The sequence below is a fragment of the Triticum dicoccoides genome, chromosome 6B (genome assembly GCF_002162155.2).
Source record: "Triticum dicoccoides isolate Atlit2015 ecotype Zavitan chromosome 6B, WEW_v2.0, whole genome shotgun sequence".
In the NCBI taxonomy this organism is placed as follows: Eukaryota; Viridiplantae; Streptophyta; class Magnoliopsida; order Poales; family Poaceae; genus Triticum; species Triticum dicoccoides.
The window spans coordinates 560,448,216-560,457,469 of record NC_041391.1 but is presented as its reverse complement, the minus strand read 5'-3'; the positions used below and the strand labels follow the sequence as shown (position 1 = coordinate 560,457,469).

The window sequence follows — 9,254 nt, the reverse complement described above, 5'->3', positions numbered from 1 at the left end:
CCGGCCGCCCGAGCACCTCCCCGTCCGCCCGCGCCTCGAGCCACCGCCGGTGCTCCTCCTGTCGCCCTCCCCGCTCACCTCCGTCTCCTTTTATTCGTGCGAGCGTTACTATAGCAACGAGGGAAGGGATAAGGTCCCGAGCGCCGCCTTCTCCTGCAACACCTCAACCGTCTCCTCTCCCTCTCCACCCAGCCGCCCCTCCCAGACGGAACCAAATCTTCTACCGTGCCCGAAGGCACGTCAGAGGTGCCGTGCCTTCTTGCTCTCCAGGAAAACAACGCACTGGGCTGTAGCCTACGAGCAGAACGGCCGAGCTAATGGGCCTGCTATTTTGATTGTTTATTTTCAGCAGCTTAACAACGTTTGGCTCTAAAAAAAAAGGTTGGGAACGAAAGGATCACACGTTTGTTTTGATTGTCTAAAAAAAACACGTTCGTTGTGAATAGCAAAGCAATATTTCTTTTTCTGCGGGAAACTTCCAACCTATTTTTTTCCGGAAAGATCAGATCTATTATAAAAGTTGATAAATTAAATCGAGATGCTATGCCTGTGGTGACTTTGTACAATCTCAAGATGCCATGCTAGCTCAGTCTCTTGTAGGTGCTCATACAGGTTGGATCCTTCCGATATATGCCTCTCTTCAACAGTGGCGATTGTTGTTCTAATGCGCTGGTTTTATGAAGCCTTAGAACATCTCCGACAGCCGCCCAACGCGCTGCGCGCTAAAAAGCAGCCACGAGGACCAAAAAAACAGCGCGTGATGGCGATTCGGACCGCGTGCTGAACTCTATATGCCGCGCGTGCTTATTGCGTGTCCGCTGGAGCCCGGATATCGATTGCGCGCGAGCTAAAAAGCACAAATTTGCGGCGCGTCGCTTATTTAGCGCGGCTGTTGGAGATGCTTTTAGCACAATGACTTCGGCTCGCTCTAGTGTTTGTAGTCACTGCTAGGTCTCTACGGACTTGGATGCATTTTTTACTTCTTGTTTTCTTTATACTACCTTGACAGTTGATGAATAAATTAAAAAAATTCTCGCAAAAAATATTCCTTATACGACAAATGATGAATAGTGGTCGTTCGATGATTTCGGAATCTCGATCTAATTTTTATTATGTCTGAGATGATTTATACTTTCGATGAACTTTTGTAATAGATCTGATTTTTCCAAAAAAAAAGGTTGGATGTTTTCCGCATAAAAAATCTTGCTTTGCTATTCAACTACCGTGTGATGCTCCCGTTCTCAAGCTGTTTTTCTAGACAAATGTTGTCAAGCTGCTGGAAATAAACAGAAAAAACAATCAAAACAGCAGGCCATTAGGTTGGGCCGTTCTGCTCGTAGGCTACAGGCCCAGTGCGCTTGTTTTGCTGGAAAGCATGCCGTGCCTTCGGGGACGGTAGAGGATCTGGTTCCCTCCCTGACGGCCTCCGCCTTCTCCCTCTCGCCCAGAGCAGGGCGGCCGGCGCGCCCCCCCTCTTCTCCCCACCCGACGCTGGTGCCGGCCGCCCGAGCACCTCCCCGTCCGCCCGCGCCTCGAGCCGCCGCCGGTGCTCCTCCTGTCGCCCTCCCCGCTCACCTCCGGCGCAGCTCGTTGTAGTGAAGAGCTATTATTTGGCGGCGGCAAGGAGAAGGGCGCCGAGGAGGTGACGCCGGCCGGCGTCGTGCCTCCCTGCATCGTCGCCTCCGACCTCACCATGTAGGTAACCTCACCCATCTCCCCTCGGTGCCTCCTTCCACTCCATCCTCGGCCATCCCCTTCCTCTCACCTCATGCCCATTGACTGGTGGTGGCCTGCAGCTCCTGTGACGAGTAATGGGGATGGAAAATTATCAACAATGGGGTGTGCATTCGCTGCTGTTACGGTGTTTTCTTTGACGCTGCCGCTCCTGGAGCACCAGCTCGATTTTTTCTCATACTGCTGTTCCCCGAGCACCAGCACAAGGCGAAATTTTTGCAGGCCGTCTTGTTGAACACCCGCAGGTATGTAACCTGTTTGATGAAATGCTGTACCAACAGTGTTCTTGGATTTTTCATTGCTGCTTAGAAGGGATACATATGGAGTTCTGAAGTTAATTGTTCGTGATGCTTGTGTTTTGTGAAATCTAATCGCTTGTTCTTTGTGATGTTTTTTAGGTGAGCGCTCAGGCCTGGGTTTGTATTGTTCTCGGCTTGAGTATATGGGACTCGAACTGTGATGGATATCATGTGAGGAAAGAAGGTTTAGTATGCAATTATGGTGTACACCAGAGAAACATGTGTGTTTTTCCCTATGAAGACATCTACTTCTTCAGATAATTGATGTTAGTTATGCACTTGCAATGCAAATAATCTCTCTCTAATCAGTAACTGTGTTATCCCAAATGATCCCTCTATTTTTTTTGCATGTTTCAGGTTTCTGTACTAACCATCATCAAATAAGGTGAGAGTACTTTAGGGTTGAGTAAATGTTTCAGTTGGATGTTGAATTACCCCATCAAGAGAAGCTGAACAAAGAAGAGTGTTGTGGTGTTGGCAAAGTCAAATTTCGCGGCGCCTGCTTCAAACCACACTGGTAGGTTGCCGATCCCTGATACACTGATCAGCTACACAGAAACACGCCAATTAGACCCTGCCACATGTATGATAGGAGCTCATCGGAGCGTCGAAGCCATCAATTTCATGTTTGGTTTCTGTAAGTGTGGATGCTTCAATGTCGTAAGAATGCTATCATGCTACAATCATGGGGATTTTTTCCCCTAGGTTTGCTCTTAAGAGCTGATGTGTTGCATATGATATTTTTTTTTAGAATGTGTTGCATATGATTTTGCTGTCATTGAGATTGTTATTTTCATTTGGATCAATAATTCCCTGTCTGATAGCTTGGTTTCTCTTCTTTTTCAAATGAGAGGGGATCACACTACCATTTCCATTATCAAAATTCAGAAGTCATGCTTGTTTTCTCACTGTGTTTTCAATTGTTTATACTAATTTAGGCACCTCTACAGCCATTTTTGGGAAATCAAGCGTCCGCACTATGGTTTCTATAAAACTGAGAGGATATTCATTTCACCGGCGCTGGCAAGGAGGTCAAGAAGGGAGCAACTTCCATTGGTTCCAAGGATGCCGGCGACCCCTGCCATGGCAAACCGGCAGTGGACGAGCTCGGCCTGGACGTACCACTTCAAGGCCTCAGGCTGCTCCCCGAGCCCCAAGGGACCAAACCCGTAATCGCCAGGCAGCCTGCATCCAGAAGCGCCAAGCTATCCATCAGCCTAACAACGAACCATCGCCGCCTGCAGAGAACACCGGCAGAGGTTGCCACAGTTGACTGACGTGCCGTCGAGGTACGCCGGTAGGTCCAGCCCAGACAGCCATGTCGCGCGCTCCGCGGTGGCTCGGACGGCGAACCGGGCTCGTGACGACTGAACATTGTGTCCAGGCATGGTGGTCGTGCTCCTGCTGAAAGGTGTGGGTGGCCTGGAGGAGAGGGTGCAGACTCTTCCATGGGTGTTAGCTGCTAACGCCATGGCCGCCGCCGTCGGATTTGGCTGGTTGATCCCTTGCTCGCCTGACCGCAGCTGGCGAGGGTCCTTCTTGGCTGCAGCTGTTTTGGTTGGGGCGTGTGGGTGGTGCGTCGGACGGGTCAAAAAGCTGTGGATATGGAACTAGAGGCGTTCGCACTTCGTAGCTCCAGTGGCTGTCAGAGTCTGCAGCTTGTGTTCTTTTTTTGCTTTCCTGAGGGGATGCAGCTTGTGTGCTGGCCGGAGTGTATTGAACGGTTATAATGCAGCTACCGAACTAGGTATGCCTATTTGTGCTTATGTGATCTGCGGAAATTTGCATTCGTACTATGAATCGGCCAGCCTACCTACAACATTCAGATGTTGTATCTGCTCGTTTGGAGGTAATGTTTTTAACTTTGTCCTACAGGCTTCTATAGTTCTGCATGTGCATTATTTATTCGATGTTTCTGTCTTTTTCTATTTGGGTTTCTACAGAATAGAGATGTCTATGGAACTTGGGAACAGTGTCTTGGGTTGGAGTGAACTGATACTGCAATAAAACGGCCTATACAGCCTATTAAGTATGCAGTTGTCTTGCTGGGAGGTGAACATATCTAACTTTTGGATGCCAAGTTTTACCTTTACCCATGCTTGGGCTTAGATATGTCGTACCCATGCTTCAGGTTCCCCTGATTCAGGTTCATTTTTGTGTACTGCTCCATCCTAAGAAACCCGTCAATTTCATATACATTCTAACTGTAATATGTGGAATATCTCTACCAGACCTTGATGTCATTCTGGACAACGTAGGTAGATCTTATCTCCAAGGCAATCTGGATAGCTTAGCAGTTGATGGTAGACTTTTCATCGTTGGTTTCATGTGAGGCACTGTAATTAAAGTGAACCTGCAGGCGATGCTTGCCCAAAGACCGACTGTACAAGGTTGTATCGATCTATCTATATACAACCATGCCTCTTTCAGTTTTATGTGTGTTTTTTCCTGATAACACATCTTACTCTCTGAACACAATGCTCATAGGACTGTTGATGCTTTTCTGTTGTTAGAATTTCATGCTTTGTTTTTCGGCAACTGATTATGCAGTGCTATGATGTAGCTTTGTGTCTTCTAAATTATTTTTACTCTCAAATAATTTATTAGACAACGGAAGAGCTAAATGCGTACTTTTGTGTAGACTTACCTCCATTCACCTGATTTCTATTTCAGCATCTCGAACAATGTATCCAGAGAGATGCTGCCACTGGTGATACATCTGTGCGAAGCCAGATCCAGAATGAGTCGACAGAGTTGGGAGTAGCGATACAACATCTGGAGGCTATGCTTTTTGAGCTTGGACGGACAATGATGACGCTTAGAATGGGGCCATCTCCTGTATGCATTTTTCTACTATGTCACTATCACACAAGTGATTCACAAGGTTTAAGTATTCTGATAGCTTTTTTATTTTGTAGGCTAATGCTTTTGTAAATGCTAGGCATGCTGTTTATACAAACCCCACTGGACCAAGTCCAATCATGGTTCAGGCTACCTGTATAGCTTTGCTTTCCTATCATGAACTGCTGTCAACTTTGTTTTGGGCTATCATGCTAGCATGCACTGTAACATGTATCACTATGTATTAACATGCTACCTAAGTATCTATTTCTTTATACTTTAAGGATCTTATTATCAGTCCTTAAACAAATCTTACGTGCATGATTTGCATGCTTGGTTTGTTGTCGCCCTTTGCACCATCGGCGCAACGGGTGGTCAGCTGCTTTTTTATGTGTGAGAATGTCAGGAATCTTTCTATATGTGCCCAGATTTATTTGGTGTGCCTGCTATGTTTCACTTTCACTGCTCTTTGTATAAATTGAGAAATTCTTGATTCTTTTTATGTTATTTCTTTACATGAAGGATCCAGATTAAAATCTAATGTGTTATTCTTGCTGGCTTAGTTTAAACAAATGCATTTTAGATCACCTACTTCTCAGTTCATGCATTTTGGATCCAAAGCCTCCGTTAGATTTTTGGATGTGCTCTCTTAGGTAGGTTTTCTTTTCTCTTTCTTTCCTTCCTCTTGGGACTGTTATTCTCTGTCTGTATATATTTGCTTCGATTGAAATAAAGGACCATGGGGCTTTTGCTCCATGGTGGGTAGTGGAAAAAAAGTAACATGTATTTGGTTTAAACTGCTTGAAGTTAACAAGGACCAAGTAACATACTATGTGCTTGCTCTGTTTGGTCGTGGCATATGAATCTGATTAGATCATCGTAGTTGAATAATTAGAAACCTTGGGGAGGAATATGATGTGTGTTTTTGTTTCAGTTACAGAGACTTGGTCTCGTGTTATGCCTCATAAGGTCGAGGCATGTGTTACAGAGGCTAGGAAGATTATTTTGCTGTTGTTGATTAGTTTTTTTTTGATAATGCAAAAACACCTATGTACTAATAACCTATATACTAATGTACTAACAATCGTTTCCTTCTTTTCCATTGCAGTAAGTAGAAGTTATATTTTTTCCCTGACCATTCCTTTCTTTTCCTAGGCCAGCGATTTGCTTTCCGCTCAGATTACGCTGTCTGCAGACTGCAGCCTCCTATTTGTGACACCGTGGAACCTAAGGTATCCTTCTCTCTGTACCGGATCTGATATATACACAAAAGAGTATAAAACCAAATTATATGATGTAATTGATCACTATTTCTATTAAACTCTCCTGTACACAATTTTCACAAGTTCATGTATTAAGTACTCCCTCCGTTCCCAAATATAAGTCTTTCTAAAGATTCCAACAAGTGACTACATACGGAGCAAAATGAGTGAATCTACACTCTAAAACGTGTCTACATACATCCGTATGTTGTAGTTCATTTGAAATGTCTAAAAAGACTTATATTTAGGAACTTAGGGAGTACATTTTATTGTGTCACTTGTGTTTACTCCTTTTTTAATGCAAGTTTACAGCTACTCGGAGTTCCTGATTGCAGACTCAACTATCTTGACCTACCGATGATCTAATTTGTGGCGTTATTATCTTAAAAAAATATTTGCATTTAATTTCCTTTATATATAGGGTTATAAGTTCTTATCAATTGTACTCAAATATACAGTTACGAAAAAGTGCAAATATTTTTAACACGAACATTGTTTTAAACGGGTCTTTGCGCCATTTGGCGCAACTGGTCATCTAGTTGACAGAAAGGCAAATACGTAGCACATGCATGTATGAAGACTACGTTCATAGTTAGCTAGGTGTAACGAGTATTTGCATGCGTGGCCGGCCGGTACATGAATACCTGAATACGTATTTATACAATGGCTGTTGGTATTCAACCAAGTATTTGTACACACTGCTTTATGTGCGTGCATGTCTAGCCCTTTTGATCATTACGAACCAACATGTGGTTGGATGATTTGAGGGATTGGTATTCCCAGCCCACCAGGGTTCAAGTCCTGGTACTCGCATTTATTCCTGGATTTATTTCAGGATTTCCGGCGATACGCAGTCAGTAGGAGGGGACGTTTTTATCGATGACGAGGTGCTTACGGTGACTTCATAATTTTCAAGATGATATGTCGGCTCAGTCTTTCGGAGGTGTTCATAGGGGTAGGGTGTGCGTGTGTGCGTTCATAGGGATGAGTATATGTATGTGTATATGAGCGCTTGCGTCTGTACTGTGTTAAAAAAAACCTTTTGACCATTTCCTTGTTTAAACCGAAGCATCAAAAGTACAATTTGTTTGTACCATTGTATACCACATGATGAACTCTAGAAATAGAGTATAATAGAGTATAATGCTGAATATATTCTCTATTATTAATATTATCAATTCGTGAGACTCACATGTCATGGAGCCATGTATGTGAAGGGTCAACCTCACGCGAACCGAGTCTGGACCTTTTCTTGTGTGTATTTGGTTTTCAAGCTTAAAGCCCTGTTCGGAATCCCTCCGTGGAGCTGTAGAGCTCGGTTTTACCCGCTCGTTGAAAATTAGCTATAGACTAGTCCGCTCCGAGAGCGCGGTCTAGGGAGCGGAGAGGAGCCGAACGCGGCCTAAACCTCATGATCTTGCAAAAGCAAGTCCTGTAATGTGGACGGACAAGTTGGCAATACAATAATCGTTGTATTGCTGGGGTGCTGGTGCACGTATATATAAGTACATGATAGGCCTCAATCTCAACTATACACAACTAGGAGGTGGGCCACAATACATAATACATGCAACACAAATATATACTCAACACCCCCGCAGTCGAAGCGTCGCCGGAGACACAGAGACTGGACCGAAACTCATAGAAGACGGGAGTAGGCAATCTCTTAGTCATCACATCAGCAAACTGTTGCGATGTTGGAACGTGGAGAACCCGAACACGGCCAAGGGCAGCTCGCACACGAAGTGAATATCGAGCTCAATATGCTTCATATGTCGATGGTGCACCGGGTTGGCAGAGAGGTAGACCGTGCTGACGTTATCGCAGTAGACAAGAGTGGCCTTGTGAATATCACAAAGCAACTCCTGGAGTAGCTGAGGGATCCAAGAGCACTCGGCCACGGCGTTAGCCACGGCCAGATACTCTGCCTCGACACTGGAGTGGGAGACCGTGGGCTGCCGCTTCGATGACCAGGAGGTCAACGAGGGCCCAAAATAGACGCAATAGCCGGACGTGGAGCGTCGAGTGTTGGGGCAGCCGGCCCAGTTGGCATCCGAGTAGGCAATGAGGTCGGTGGAGGCGGAGGCCGTCAGGGTGAGACCCAAGGACATGGTGCCGCGTATGCAACGGAGAATACGCTTCACCAAGGTCCAATGAGAGTCACAAGGAGTGTGCATGTGGAAGCACACCTGTTGGACAACGTACTGCAGGTCGGGTCAGGTCAGCATCAGGTACTGTAAAACACCAACAATGGAGCGATAGAACGCTGCATCGGACGCGAGAGACCCCTCCAGAGCAGAGACCTTCGCCTTCGTCTCGACGGGGTGGGCGTCGGCTTCAGTTAAGCATACCGGCGTGCTCCGGAAGCTCGTGGGCATACTTTCGCTGATGCAGAAAGAAGCCGTTAGCCCGACAGACCATCTCGATGCCGAGGAAGTACTGCAGAGGCCCCAAGTCCTTGAGGGCGAACTCATCACGAAGACGAGCTGTCAGCCACTGAAGGAGATCGGGGGAGGACGCCATGAGGATGATGTCATCGACGTAGAGCAGCAGATATGCAGTGTCAGCTCCCTGATGATACACAAAGAGTGAGGCATCAGAGCGAGTGAACCGAAAGCCCAGGTACTGCAGGAAGGCTGCAATACGCTGGTACCAAGCCCGAGGTGTTGGGAACGTAGCATGCGATTTCAAAAAATTTCCTACGATCACGCAAGATCTATCTAGAAGATGCATAGCAATGAGAGGAGGAGAGTGTGTCCACGTACCCTCGTAGACCGAAAGCGGAAGCGTTATGTTAACGGGGTTGATGTAGTCGAACGTCTTCATGATCCAACCGATCCAAGTATCGAACGTATGGCACCTCCGTGTTCAGCACATGTTCAGCTCGATGATGTCCCTCAAACTCTTGATCCAGTAGAGGGTCGATGGAGAGTTCCGTCAGCATGACGGCGTGGCGACGGTGTTGGTGATGCGATCCGCGCAGGGCTTCGCCTAAGCACTACGATGCTATGACCGGAGAAGTAAACTATGGAGGGGGGCACCGAACATGACTAAGAAACAACTGTTGTGTCTTTGGGGTGCCCCTGCCCACGTATATAAAGGAGGGGGGAGGAGGAGG

General features: G+C 46.2%; 1 long non-coding RNA gene across 12 annotated transcripts; it reads left to right on the top strand.

Annotated features, from left to right (window-relative positions):
- Window positions 1-1,422: 1,422 nt before the first annotated feature.
- On the top strand, window positions 1,423-7,287 carry LOC119325132. 12 transcript variants are annotated; one of them, XR_005157343.1, is made up of 9 exons: window positions 1,423-1,699; window positions 1,797-1,979; window positions 2,133-2,299; window positions 2,391-2,550; window positions 2,972-3,882; window positions 3,977-4,085; window positions 4,292-4,423; window positions 4,707-6,106; window positions 6,972-7,287. It is a non-coding gene; the product is annotated as an uncharacterized LOC119325132 (long non-coding RNA). The 12 variants fall into 12 exon arrangements; XR_005157342.1 differs by having other exon boundaries at window positions 4,265-4,423; XR_005157340.1 differs by having other exon boundaries at window positions 3,977-4,179; window positions 4,265-4,423.
- Window positions 7,288-9,254: the final 1,967 nt, after the last annotated feature.